The 15,380-nt window shown below is 40.8% G+C and overlaps 1 long non-coding RNA gene across 1 annotated transcript in view; it reads right to left on the bottom strand.

Moving 5' to 3' along the window:
• The window catches only part of LOC117285525, a 66,527-nt gene extending 51,680 nt beyond the window's left edge, over positions 1-14,847 (bottom strand). The window contains exons 1-2 of the long non-coding RNA XR_004516586.1: positions 14,796-14,847; positions 4,314-4,390 (exon numbers count right to left, since the gene is read on the bottom strand). This is a non-coding gene — a long non-coding RNA (uncharacterized LOC117285525). The remainder of the gene's footprint in view (positions 1-4,313; positions 4,391-14,795) is intronic.
• Positions 14,848-15,380: the final 533 nt, after the last annotated feature.

Genomic DNA, 15,380 nt, shown 5'->3' with positions numbered 1-15,380 from the left:
CTGTAATCCCAGCCCTGTAATACCTTTGGGAGGCTGAGGCTGGAGGATCACAAGTTGAAGTCCCTCCTAAGCAACTTAGAGAGTCCTTATCTCAAAATTAAAAAATAAAAAATGGCCTGGGATTTACCGCAGAGAAAAGTCCTGGAGTTCTGTCCTCTGTACTGCCAAAAAAGTTTATATGAAAATATACTTCAGATATAAAATAAAGTCATATGTACCAACTGGAAATCTATATCTTTATATCAGCTGTGTGCTCTTGTCCTGTTACCTCACCCAGCACTCTGATCTCCCTCCTCTATTTCTTCCAAAGTGATTGACTGGAATAGAATTATTTTATTTTATTTTTTGGACAATGGAGAAGTACTCCTTCATATTCTTATGTTTATAGTTGCATATCTGAATGATTCTAAAAATGTATTGTTGCTAAAGTTTTGCTTGTCTTCATGGTTCATGAAAATATCATTGTGTAAGTCTTCTGAGAAATTGCTCTTTTCACCCTATATTCTATTTCTAGATTTTGTTAATTTGACTCTATTTAGCTAGTTCATTTGCACTACTATATGAAGCACCAGTATGTGATAAAGATCAGATATCTATCTGTTCTCCTTCCAAAGTATTTATGTACTCTGTGCAGACCTTCACAACTATAAACTCTGCAGCCTTAAATATTGTACAAGGTGTGAATGAAAAAATGTGGCTACATTTTTAAATGTATTAAATGCAGTAACAGACACATTGCCATCACCCCTCTCCATCTGTAGCCCTTCAATTCCAAGGCAGCCGTTGTTCTTGCAACTTTCTGAAACAGTTCGAGGAGTCCTCTTTTGTGAGTGTCTTTAGTTGTGCTATTATGGCTGCCTGGATGTCCTCATTCAAAGCATTGCCCATTTGTGGGCACTGTGACTTCGGGAAAGAGCTGGAAGTTGCACAGTGCTAGATCTGGTGAACCAAGTGGATGAGGAAATGCTGCCATGTTTTACCAGGTTGCCTGTCTATTGATGGTACTGGGTAGCAGCACTCGCTGCTTTTCTTTTTTAATCATGTCTGAGAAGCACAGTAGTGCTATTGATAAGAATGCTGAACACAGAGGGAGCAGAGCCTGGAGCTGCACAAGGCTGAGGTTGTCCCGATCACTTGGGGGAGCAGAAGGCTGCTGGGCTGGGACAGGGGAAGCATTAGGGAGAGATCCATAGAGGGCTCCCTGCTCCCCATCGCTGGCTGAACATGGGCTGTACCCATGCACAGGGGAGACCTGAGAGGGCCTGGTCCCTGTACCATCTGCAGCCAAGGAGGAGACAGGCATAGGAGTGCAGGGCAAACCCAACAGGGCCTCATAGGAAAAGAAATCTGGGGAAGACTGGAAGCTCCTTAAACTCTGAACTCATTCCTCAACTCACACACAAGCCAACCTCAACATAACCTCTGACTGATTGATTACTGATCTATGGTGTACAAACACAAGTTATCCCCTAGGGAGCCAAATTGAATGAAATATGTTTTAAAAGGGAGTGTAGCAAAAAAAAAATCAGCAGCCACACAACATGGAGAGGGACATTCTATGGAGGCAAGTTATTAAAAAAAATCAGAAACCCAAAATGTCACAATGTATTGCCTCAAATTTCCAAGTTTTAAGACAAACTTATAAAAGAATATGACAACAATTCATTTCCTGATAGAAAAAAAAAACTCAGTAAAGAAATAGAAATAAGAAAACAACAAAAAATCCAAGGGACATTATAAAGTTAAAAATTATAATAATTGAAATGAAAACCTCAGCATGTAGACCTAAGAGCAGACTTGAGATGGCAAAATAGAGAATTGATAAATTTGAGAGTGAATCAATGAAAATCATCCAATCTGGAAAAGATTGAAGAAAAATTAAACAAAACAGTGGACATATGGGACAATATGAAGTATACCAAAATATGTGTAAGGGAAGTCAGAGAAATAGAGCAAGGAGTAAGGAGGGGGGAAAATGGAGGGAGAAGGAAAGGGAGCAGAGAGAGAAAAAGAGAGAGAAAGAAACTACTAAGAACGAGAGCTATAAATCCTCCCAAATTTTATGAAAATCGTTAATACAAAGATACATAACCCAAGAAAAATCAATGAAATTGTATATAGATTCAAAACAAAAAGATCCACACCTATAAAATAAGTGAAACAAAGAGAATACTAAAACACAAAGGCAAAACAAGCTTATATTCCCAGGGCAATTATATACAGTAATATTTTTGCAGTTAACTTTTCTTCAAAAAGAGTGGAAGATCATAATAGTGCTGTGAGAAAAATAACAGTTGAACAACAATTCTATACCCAGCAAAACTATCCTTCAAGGGTAAAGAAGAGTAAGAAGTGTCACCCCAAATTAAGAAGGACTAAGAATATCTATTGCTGGCTTACTTGCTTTAAAAATAACACCCCAAAAGTCAAATGTGATGGTGCATGCCTATAATCACAGCACTCAGGAGGCTGAGGCAGGAGTATCACCATGAGTTCAAGGCCAGCCTGAAGTATGTAGCAAGACCCTGTCTATAAAGAAAGAAAGAAATACAAAATAACATTCAAAGAAGTCCTCGGTGCTAGCCTAAATTTATAGAATAAATGAAAAATATTAGAAATGGTAAATGGACAACCAAAAGGCTTTATACATTTTTTCTGTTTTCTTCTCCTCTCTAAAAGGCTTAAAGTTATAATTATGTATTACCTATATATAAAACAATAATTATTGGTCTGTGTTGTTCGATTTATAACACATATCATGAAATTTAAATGATAGTCAGTACACAAGGTAAAAAAAGAGAAAAATATTGCTCTTTTGGATCAAAATTATCATATTTAGCTCATAAATATGAAGTACATTGTGATAAATTAAGATACATATTGCAAGTAGTAGAGCAACCAATAAGACTATAAGGACAACAACTAAATGTCTTTAAGCAGGATATATACAGGACAATTTCCTCAGAACTTATTAACCAAGTTCACTTAAGTTCCACTGAGTAGCTAAGGAGAAGTTAGCCAAGACTTGCAGCAATAATACGGTCATTTGTTTTTTTGGAGGGTTGTTGTTGTTTTTCTTTGCTTATTATTCCTAGATATAATGAAAATTGTTGTCTCCCCATCATGAGGGGAAATTCATTGGTGTGCACCAGTAACTCATATTAATTCATTAGGAAATTAATAGGAAAATGAAAATGATTAATATTAGCCCTAATGACTTTGAAGAGCAGAATGGGCGACCTTAAACCACCGGAAGACTTACAAATCCATGGAAATCAAGACTGTGGTGTTGGTGCAAGGACAGACTCACAGATACATGCACAGGTGATACCCCATGAGGAAAAGACACAGAGGGAGAGCTTTCTGTAAATGGGAAACAAATCTAAAGTCCCATCTCACACAAAACCCAAAAGCAACCCCAAGCTGATTTCTAAAATGTGAAAAATAAAATAACCCATTTTCTGTGATGTAACATAGAAGTATCTGCAGGACCTGAAGATAAGCGAAGAATCTTATACAAGCTACAGAAAACAACGATCATAAAGGGGAAAGTAGGCCTTGTTGCTTTTAAAATTTTCTGTTCTTCAAGACATTGCTAATGAATGAAGAAGCCATAGAAAGGAAGAGGAGATATCAACAAACTATATCAACCCAGAATATAAAAGAACTCATACACATCACTAAGAAAAATATAAACCTCCCAAAAACAGAAGACTTACACAAGGCATTTCAAAGAGTGTATTCAATTGTCAATAATATGAAAAGATAGGTCATTCATCAAAGAAATGCACATTAAAACCTCAATGAGATACTAGTTCATACTCTCCAGAATAATTAATTAAAAACAAAACAAAAGCAGCACCAAATGCTTAGCAAGGATGTGGTCCGACAAAAGTAGCACTTGCCAATATCACTGGCAAGAATATAACTTGGTAAAACATAGCAAAACTGACAGAATTCACTAAAGCAAGACTCAGAGATCCAATGACCAACTCCACTCATAGCTATGCATTGAGACTATGTACATATGCTCACCATTACATGAGCTTATAGCAGCGCTAGTCACAATAATCCCAAACTGGAAGTTACCCAAATACTTATCAACTATAGTGTGAACAAGTAAATTATGTTTTACTCATGAACAGAGTATTGTACACTAATGAAAACAAGAGCGCTGCACGTAGAAGGTAAAAAAATCTCACAAGCATAATATTAAACAAAATAAGCAATGTGAAAACATTGTACAATATAATTCCATTTATATGAAGTCCATAAGAGGCAAATATGATCAAAAGAGTAAGAAAAAAACTCACGTTTTCCATGGATTTTGCCTGATCTCTCCAAATGTTTGCACATAAAGGCACAGAAACAGGCCTAAAATAATATTATCCTGCAATATGAAATGTGAACAGTTAACATTTTGTGTGAAGCCTGTTTCCACTTTGGGTGGAAGGCCCAGTAGTTTTAAATTTTTCATTATCTCTCTGTATTCCCTATGGAAATATTAAGTCTTTTGTCTGTGACCCCAGCGTTCTTTCTGTAGAAGATTCCTCTCCATCAGTAACTGCAACGAACATCCAGGCATGGAAAACATCTCCCACACACGCACCTGCCCCCAACCTTTAGGTCTGCGCTGAGTTCTGCTCAGCTCACAAGGAAGGCTGCTAAACAGAGATGTTTTTGCTGTCAGAGTACAAACAAGAAGACTTGAGGGCTCTCATCCTTCATATGTTATTGAAAAACTGACAGAAAAACCGACATGTGTTATTGAAAAACTGACAGAGGAAACCTCGCTCACTCTCCACCGCCAGCAATTCTTCTGGCCGCAATCCTGGAGAGCTCCTCCCTGCAGACACACAGAACCTGCTCCTCAGTTCCCATGTGGCCGATCCTTTAAAATAAGGCTGATGGTTTCGGACCTTGAATGTCCCCCAAGGCCATGTCCTGAAGGCCTGGTGGCCCACCTGAGGCACTACTGGGAGGAGCTAGAACTTCGAGAGGTGGGGTTGGTTTACTGAGAGGCAGCTACATCACAGGGGCGTAGCCTCCAAGGCCATATCAGGGCCCCAGCCCTTCTCCCAGCCTCCTTCTCTCTCCCTCTCTGCACAAGGGCCACGAGATGAACAGGTTTGCTTCAGGAAATTCTCCCCGCCGTGACATTTCTGCCATCCACAAGCCCAAAACAAGGGAGACATCTGCCTGTAGATTGGTACTGCTCAGACCGTGCGTCCCCCTGAAGTCTTTTCATCTCAGGGGCACTGTGACAATGGTAGGCATCTGACTGAGACAGGCAGCAGCGTTTCTTGAAGGAAGGAGCAATGTGAAAAGCATTATGCGCCTTCCTTTGTTTGTATCATTTCTGCAGTGTGTGAATCTCTTTTCATTCCACCTGACAGCCACCTTTCCGCTTCCTCAGATGACTGCCTAACTCTGCAAGATTCAGCACTAGAGTGCTGGCACTAAGTCTAGAATACTTAGCACATCTCTTCAGGAATGGGTGCTGCCACCGTTGCACACCCTCGCTCAGTTTACACATACTCTAAGGCGATAGGTGCTCCAGCCACACCTGCCTCACTGCGCTCCCCGGGGCTGGGAAGGCACTCTCCATACCTGTGCCTCTTCATGCTGTCCTGTTTTCTGCTTCCCCAGACAGTATCTCCAGCTCCCAGCCTTGTCCCTTTCCCACAGCCCCGCTGCCGCAGTGTGAAAGGGTCACTCCCCAACTTCTCTTCTCTGGTTACCCTGTGCATGACCATCTTTTCCTGCTTATCACCTCTTCACAGGATAATCTCATTCCTTCTCAGGTTACTGCTTTAACACTTTAGGCTTCCGGGGCTGTGCTTTTAAATTCCCAGCCATCACAGCAACTGCACAAGGCCACCCTCGTGTTCCTTGAATGAAGCAAGGGAGCAAGCAAGCAAGGAAAACACCAAGACCATGCTTCAAGAATCAAGTGTATTTAGTGCGTTAGTTGATGTGATTCCCCCCAACTTGTCTACTCTAGTGAGATGAATTACGAGAGCCTGAACTTACAGGTCCCTGCTGTTCATGTTTAGCATCTTAATGCATCATGGCTGAGGACACACAGAAACTCTCAATTAGTCTTGCTTTGCCATGGTGCATACAGCTCCATCCAGAAATGATAATAATAAAACACACACACACACACACACACACACACACACACACACCTGCCTGATCTCAGTAGGAAAAGAGGTACAATGCACCAGATGCAAGGAAGGGCCACTGTTAAAGTGAAGGGTCAAATTTTGTTCAATACATTGTGCTGTCCAAAAAGTGTCAAAAGAGAATAACCCAGAGAAAAACGTGGAAGCAGAGTAATGGTCAACACCATGAGATGGCTCTTGGGCCCCTCACTGCATTCCCGTAACACATTTGCGTTTAGGTGAATTTGTGAAGTAAGAATCGAACATACAATGAGCTGTCAGTGTCCTGTTACAAACTGACTCACCCACAGTATTCCCGCAGAAAGTACAATTTACATAAGGTGCAGTTGGAGTTTGAAAATTATCTAACTTTTAAGGGGCACAGAAGTGAGGCTTATAGCAGAGACCTAGAAATCATAAAATATGTGCTCCTGAAGGAGCACTATCGCAGCACCATTCCTACTAAGTGAATCTTGAAAAGAACTTATACATCTGTCAACAGACAAATGGATAAAGGAAATACGGTATCTATGCATAATGGAATATTATTTGGCTATAAAGAAGGATCAAGTCAAGACATTTATAGGATGTGAATTCACTGGAAAACATAATGTTAAAGGAATCAGACACACACGTTTAAATACCATGTGGTTTCTGTCTTTTGAGTCATGCAAAAATACAAATAAACAGCAAAATAAGATTGATAAAAAGACTCAAGGAGATACTGTAGATCTTCCTGTGAATGAGTAGAAGGCAGAGGAGGGGATTTGTCATGTACGTTTAGCAAATATCCACAATGAAGGTAGTCATTATACAGGATGAACATGAGCTAAAATAATAATAACAATAATGATGAAAATGGGGGGAAAAATCTAGAGTTGAAGGGAGGGATGGGTGCAGAGGGGAAGGGAATAAAAAGAATCAAGATATGTTAAAAAGTATGTGTAGTGTACAAAAATTGAAAAATTTTATATGATCCTTACATAAGGACAAATTTTTCTGATCCAGTGTGATTAAAAGAAAAATTTAAGAACACTGCTACTTAACAGTATTTATTTATTTGCTAACGGTTCAGATTAAGTTTATGAAGAATACTAACAATGCTGAAAATGCTCTTTAACTCCACTGATGATTAATATTCATTTTTTTTCAGCTATGCTCTTTAAAATTTGAATTTAAGTCATTAGTGAAATCACTAGCAAAAGAAAGATAATGGATAATAGGAAGAAAGACTTTGCATTTCTATCACTTTCCTTTCCACAGTCTAGGCATTTTGGTCATTAAAGGTGATGCTTAGATGTGAAATTGTTTTTTCTGAGTTATTGATGACTGTATCTAAGCAGAGCCTAAGTCAAATTATAGTATATTACAGAAGCAATAGCTTCCTTCAATCTTTGCATTATTGTACTCTAAGAGCCACCTAAGCCCATTACAAAGCTGCCAGGAATATTGTGTCTAGACTATAAGTCATCTTGGTTTTAACCAAATTAAGCCCGTACTACATGACGCAGATTTAGTATCTTCTGCACATAGCAGTGTAATCTGCAACCATGGAATTATTATCAGAGAAAAGTAAAACACAGTGCCTTCTACAGAATGGGCAGACAATAAATATTTGTTGAACTAAAGATATGACCTGCACCTACTACAAATCTTTCTGATTTTTCTTGCATAAGTGAATTAAAACCTACCAATCTATAACATTTTTATCATGTCATCAGCTTTGATATATGAAATGATATTCCTAAGGAGAGTTTGGAGCTCACAGTAGACAGACTAACACTCATTTTCTCAACTAACAAGGTGTTCCTGTCATCTACACCTGTGGGCAATTAATTCTCTACTGAGAATTTCACCATAGATTAGGTAATCTTAGAACTGGCTTCACCAGCAGAGATGCCTCTAAGGATATTCACAAATAGACTACATGATAAACATTTTCAAAGAAATGCATAATTGTCAGTTAGAAAATATACATTTGAAAGGGGAAACTAATATATTTCTGAAGCCTAAACCATGAGTTCTATGGTCTCTAAACATCCATTTTTTAAAACTTGGCAAGAAAGCTCAGGCTTACGAAGCCAGTAGTATACTTTGTTCCGTCAGTATTTAAAGGAATTAATCCCCATCTGTGAACACTTAGCTTAAGAATACATGGTGCTCTGCACAGGGTTAAGTCCCAGATGCAATTCATCTCCACTAAGAAGATAAAGAAGGAGTAGAGGAAGTGGATTTACAGAAAAGAATAAAGAAAAGTATGTTAGGCAATTGAGCTTCTATATGGATTTTCTATTCAATGAATTACTTAATAGGGACTTTTTAGAAATCTTTTTATGGAAGGATTTAAAAATGACAACTCTTCTCTTTCCTGGGACAGTCTCAAAAGAGGGGCTTGTCCACTGGTGGGAGTGAGAACAAAAATCATTCCTATTAATGCAAGCTGTGGACGTTGGTATGGACTCTGAGCTCCTGTTGGGGATTATGACCCCCCTCGTCAATCCATTAGGTCACATGACTGAATGCTAATGGTTTTCAAGATGGCCAACATCACCTATGTGTCCTTTTTAAATAAATGCACACATATATTTTCAATTAAATGCCGATAAACTTACAACTATAAGTGACTTAGGCATAAAAAGCAACTGCATAATAATTTAGTTTTGAGGTGGGCATGGTGGTGTATGCCTGTAATCCCAGAACTCGAGAGGCTGAGGCAGGAGGATTGCTGTGAGTTCGTGACCAGCTTGGGCTACATAATAAGTTCCAGGTCAGTCTCACCACATAGTGAGACCCTGTCTTTAAAAACCCAAATAATAATAACAAGAACAACAATAATAATAATAACAACAATTTAGTTTTAGAATGAGAAAGGAGATATTCAGTTGGGAGATTAATATTTTTTCCACTATGTGAAGCACAATTTTATGTTGAAAATATATTGAAATAAAATTTAAAGTTTTTGAAACGGTCAAGAGAGCTCAGTAGAAAAGAAAGCATTATATTGGGAAAATACTCTTTAATTTCTGGAACAGCACTCGGATCTATGGGTTGCTGTTGTTGTTAATTCCCATGTACACTGGAGTATTCTGTTTCAAACCAGTCCACCGGGAGTACTGAACAGGTCTCTGTCACCAAGTTCCCCTTCCCTTCTCTTTCCACAGTTTTTGTTGCAACACAGATCTTTCTCTACTGCACTGTGACAGAGTCAAGATTCTTTCTTTCTGTGAAGCAAGGGTCCCTTGCCACCGAAGAATTTGTCTGGCCAGACCTCAGAAGAGTTAAATGCAAAAGACCAGAATTAAAGTTCAGCAGTAAGAGCAGTAAGTGTTTAACTTCTGTCTCATTTGGGACCTCCTAAGGGAAGAAACTAGTGAGCTAGGCAGACCTGAGGGGAAATAAAAAAATTGGCTCAATGCTGTTTAGTAATCAATTGGAAATTTTTTTAAAAATCAGTCAGTATCAGGTAATAAAATATGGAATTAGGATAGAGCACATGCCTGAGGGTATATGCTGTAGTACAGGTTATTTTTCATGATTTAGAAGGGGTTTTGAAGAAGCTTGCAGAATGCCAGCGGAGGGACAGAGGCCAAGGAGGGCTCTGCATTGTTCTGAGAGTGTTTCCCTAACTCTTGTTTATGTTTTAAGGTGGAAAGGTGGGGAGGGGACAGATTGCACAGCAAGGCGGAACAGTTATTGACCAAATTGATCATGGGAACAAATCAGCCGGGGGTAACCTTGTTTAATGATATGTTGCTGGGCTCAGCACCTTGCCGGGGCTGTGATTCTTCACTGGCTGGGCCGAGTGATGGATCGCGGTGGGGAGCTGATGGCGCAATCACTCAGGGCTCAGTGACACCTGCAGCAATCTGACACCGGCCGGCCTGCTGCAGGGGCGGCGGGGCGCAACTGCCAGGAGGGGACCTGGGAGCTCTGTGGACCCTGCTCCTGGCTTTGAAGCGCAGCGCCTTGAAGTTCAGTTTGCATTCATGATTTTGTTTTCCCAAAGAACTTCATTCTTAGGGTTCACTGCTTGGACTTCTCAGTTCCTTCCTTGTTTCACTGTGACCAGACAGAGGACCAGAAAAAGACCTTCAGTCTCCGGAGGCCTAAAGATGCAACGAATAGACTTATTTTCTATAAAGTCATATTTTAGTCATGGTTTTCTATTTTTAGTAGAAGAATCGGCAAAATAAAAACCTTTTTTGCACTGTTTGTTTACATGGACAAGGCCACTGGGCTGGGAACTCAGGAAGGAAGAATCTGTGTCTTTTATCTTGGCAGATACGGTACCTCACACGTAATTGTTTGCTTTAAAAAAGGATAGGAAAAAAGAAAAAGAAAACATACGCAACTGGTTTAGAAAGGATAGAGTGGTATCAGCAAGTTTGCTTACACCGTGGGCCTCCTTTCCTCCGCCGCTCAGTAACGCTTCGCTGTCGCCTGAGAAGCCCGAACGTGTCTGTGCTACAATCCTCGGCATCCAACAGCAGCATGGTCCTCTCCCATGCCGCTGTTTGCATCCTGACTGGGCTACTTCAGCATTCCCGCTGCCCTTGCTGCCTCTGACTTCGTGCTTGCCGTGTCTTTGTACTACTTGTAGCTCTCTTCTCCCCCTCCACTCAGGAGCTCTTCTGGAGCCAGCCTGGTGCTGCCTCTTACAAGAAACACTCCTTCATGGCTCCTTCTTCTCTTCAGCCCTTGCATTGGACGTTTGCAGTTTGCCTCTTCTCCTCCTGCTTAATGGCCCCAAGACAAATACCACACGTTCTTCCTAACATGTGGAATCTAAAACAGATGACAACACAGCGGATGGGAGACTCACCAGACTGCGGATGGGGAGGGGGCACTGGAAGGGGTGAAGGGCGGGTAACGGGGGCAGTGGCTGTGAGCAAAGGGTATAACACGCATTGAAACCCCCGAAATGTAGAGCCAGGCGGGAGGCGGGGTTGAGGCGATGGCAGCAGGGGAAATGATAAATTATGTCATGTGCATCCTCAAATCTGCCAAAATGAAACCTATCCATCTATGTAACCAATACAAGGGGCAACGGAAATGGGAACGGAATCGTCTGAAGACCCCCTTGGCGAAGCTTGTGGTTCCAACAGCACCAAGTCCGCCCTTGGCTCTAAAGTCAGACTTGAGACCTGTGTGAGCCATGGCCTTTAAACCGCCTCGATAGCATTTTGGGTCCAGGGATAGGTATAGGAACCTTATGGGGCTTTCATTAAACTGCTGGGATGAAGATGCACTCTCTTTTACACACACACACACACACACGGAACGTGTCTGTGTAGGGGCTGCTAGGAAACATCTTGAAGCTGTGAATGACTTAGGGTGGAGCTGCTGCTTAGGAATGAGAAGGAGAGGGGCACACAGCCCCCCCTGGGAACCCCGGAGGTCTTCGCCAGGGCCTTCTCCGCTACCAGTCCACAGAGCACTGTTTCATAAGCTGAGGATCCTCTTTGAGTTTCTGTTACTTGTAGTAAAGGTCACCACCATCCTCTTCGAACTCAATTTGCATTCATAGTAGAGACACACTCATTTTGGCTTTCCCATTTTTTAAAAAAGCAATCATTCTCTGCTTAACAAAGCCGAAAATTTCTTGCAAGTACAACAGTGTCCGGAATGCTTGCTTGTTTCCCCTTGGCATCTCCCACTGTGCTGGTCCGGAGTAAAATGCTCACACCGGCTTGTGGTTGATCCTGCCAACAGACATTATCTCCGCTGGCCAAGGCAGCGTGTGCTTTGTGACTTCCTGGCTGCATCAGAAGGAGCCCCAGGACAGAAGTCACTGCCACCCATCAAACTGGAGAGTGACAGACAGCAGGAGTGATGACAAACTCTCCAGCGCATCTTTACCACACCCCTATTAATGCATCTGACAACCACTGGCCTGTATCACCTCTTCTGCTATGAGCAGCTCAGTCTTGATTGGATAAAGTGCTTCCAAAAAATAGGTCACGCGTCCTTTTTGTCAAAGAACCACTGACCAGGCTGTTTTCCTTCCCCAGAGTTTCTGTTGCTGCTCCATCTCTTTTTGACCAGCTTGGGAAGCGTCCACACGAGAAAAGCAGATACAGCTGTGACAAGCGCTCCATGAGTAGGGGCGGCTCTCAGAGCCTGCAGGGTGACACAAGCAGTCGGGGCCCCTCGACACACACATTCCCTATGTTGTCCAAACAAAGGTAGAGAATGTTTGGCCAACATCTCAGCTTCAAAGACTTCATCCTTCACAAGGCACATAGCGTTTGTGAGCTTACTTTAGATATCCCCAATTTGTAAAACGTTATCACCAGTCTTCTGATAGAAACCTACTTAAAATAGGAACTATTTCAAGAAATACTTTTGTGAGAAAGACCAAAAATCATCTTCCCACATTTTAACACAGTGGTTCTTGGTCTTTACTGTGCACAAGAAATCAGTTTGATCTTGTTAAAATTCAGGCTCCCAGGCCCCACCAGGAAACTGTGACCTCCGCTGGTCTGGTGGGGGTGGACAGAGATGAGAGGCTGTCACAGTCACCCTGGGGCACTGCTGTGAGTGGCTCTTGGATAGGGTTCCCTCCAAATACTGGCAAGTCTGTGTTTTTACAGTTGTTCTGCCAAACCAGCTTATCATTCAGGCAAAGAAGTTGCAGCTGTGAAATTAGAAAATCAAGTTTCCACCTAAATGCCTTTTATTTTACCCAATTTCTCTACATGACTTAGAACTGTGACTCTAGTAATTTTTCTAAATTACTCTTTAGCTAAAAAGAATAGAGTAAGAAAAACCTGAGTACCTACTGGGAGGGGTCACCTGTGTCTTGATTTGTTTCTATGGCATTTGTTTTTTTCTCAGATGGGCACACGAGTCCTGTTGTTACTGTGTTGTTGATATTGTTAACTATATTGCTGTCATTTGAGAATCACTACTGTGGATATTAAAAGTAATGCTGCTACCAATAAATCGCTATCTAGTCTGCTTCCAAAGTTTGAAAAGCAAGCTATGCTTGTGAAGTTTTGGGGGAAAGGAAAAAAGCTAGCTGGATAAGACATGAAGAATCGGAAGATGCAGGACACGAAGCAAAAAAGTAGCAGGCTGAGAGGTACTGGGGGATGAGGGGTGTCTGGAGCCCGGAGAGGTGGCTTTTCAGGGGAGAATGCAGCTGTGCCCCTTCCTTCATTTGCCTGCTGGCTTCCTTCCTCAACGGTGATGCATGAATGGAGGTGCTGTCCTAGGTTACAACCAGAAGTTATCTCAGTGCAGCAAAACCCAACAGCCCTCCAGGAGCAAAACTTGAAGCAAACAATGGCAGGACACTATTCAGGGTAGCCAAAGGCAGTTGTAAACTGCAGCTTTTCATGTTTCTTGTATTGTTTGTTCTCCTTCACTCTCACCAACATGCTATTTTGAAGTATTCACGGTATTCTTTAAGAATGCTATGCTGTTCATGCTTGTGTGTACATGCAGGTCTGCCTGAGTGATGCCCAGATGCTGGGTGGGGGCACCTCTCGCTGAGGAGTAAACCTGCCTGCTGCTCTTCCTGTGGCGGGAGCTGCAAAGACGCCATTTCCAGCACCACAGCACCGGAGCTGTGACAAACCTGCCCAGTGGTGACCATGGTAGCACCTTGGGTCTGCTTTTCAGCACACACACAAAGATACACACACAAAGACACACATGCAGACACATGCACACAGACAGGCATGCAGACACACATGGAGATACGCACATACACATGGAGATACAGGCACAGGCACACATCGACACACACAGACACACACAAACACACATACATACAGGCAGAAATAAACATACATGCAATGAGGAGCTCAACTTTCCCTTACGTGTGTCAGTTTTCAGGTCTCTATCAATATCCACGTAAGACTGAATACCCAGTGTGAAAAAGACAGATATCCTCAAGATCAACGCCAGTCAGGTTCTCTACTATCTCAAAAATTTTCTGTTTAACCACAATCATCTTTCAACTTGCATGCATTTTATCTATGTCATGAATTTAACTCAATGCAAACCTGAAGCTCCCTGGAATTCAAGAAAACTGCACATTTCTCTCTATGTCTTATATAAGAATAATTTCTTCTTAAATAAGATTTAATGCAGTGGTTGAGAATATTTTCATTTTATATCAATAAATGACATGCTAAAGGAACATTCTGTATCACAAACATTTTGTAACTATCGTTCTTGCTTGGCAGCTAACATAAAACAAAATTAACAAAATTAACTACAGCCTAATGTTAACTACAATAAAGTAATGTTGTGTCTTTGGGTTTTAGCATCTTAAAATTCACTTTCCTAACAGCTAAAATAATTAAAATCCCTCCAAATATTTAAGGTACTGATGTGTAAAAGAAATTGTTTCAAATGAAACTAAAGGACTTTATTAAGGTAATGATCAATATTGTTCGAATATCCCATGATACACCCACAAATGCGAAACCCATGCTTTTATTCAGCTGTATGCTCATTTAAATCATGTCCATTAATTTTCTAGACACTGAAAACTTACTAGGAAACATTTAAGATTGTATGTCCTACTTCATTCTAATTCTTGTAAGAAAAATGCAATATAAATAACCTTTAATGTTTAATATATTTGTAAATGCTCCTGATATAGTAAACACTTACCACAAATGACTGATGATTCAATCCATTGGATTCTTAAGCTGTAATTTTTCTGTAATAGGGAAAATGTAAAAACAAAAATGCTTTACAAATGCACATCTGTTTTTGAGAAGGACATTTATCAGCTAAAATGTTTTAACCCTCCTTTTATTTGAGTATAGTTTGTCAGTTTAAAAATTACACAAAGCATAAAGTGATGTTTGCAGACAAAATTTGGTTGGACAGTTTTTCCAGAGATGCTCAGTATTGTTTGCTGAAATTAAAAAATGGAGATAGACTGATATAAAAGAATGTTCTGATGCCCCCCCAAAATGGGAACATTTAAAAAGCCATTTCATCCCCAGTCCTACCATTTTAAGCCATCTATTAGGCTGTGTGCAAAAACAACAAGGAAAAAATTAAAGCATTGTGCTGGGTGCTTGAACATCTGTGGATATCACTGAAAGCCACTTAATAATCCCAATGGAAGAAGTTTTACATTTTAAAATCTGAGACCTCAGTGTGCAAATCATTTTGCCTTTAGCCATTTCTAAACGAAGTGAAGGACCTGGAGGATTTTACAATTTCACATAGCACTGGTGAAATGGT

Source organism: Fukomys damarensis, unplaced genomic scaffold (genome assembly GCF_012274545.1).
Source record: "Fukomys damarensis isolate Sample0158 unplaced genomic scaffold, DMR_v1.0_HiC HiC_scaffold_11, whole genome shotgun sequence".
NCBI lineage: Eukaryota > Metazoa > Chordata > Mammalia > Rodentia > Bathyergidae > Fukomys > Fukomys damarensis.
The sequence above is the reverse complement of the archived record's forward strand: the minus strand, read 5'-3'. Positions and strand labels throughout refer to the sequence as shown.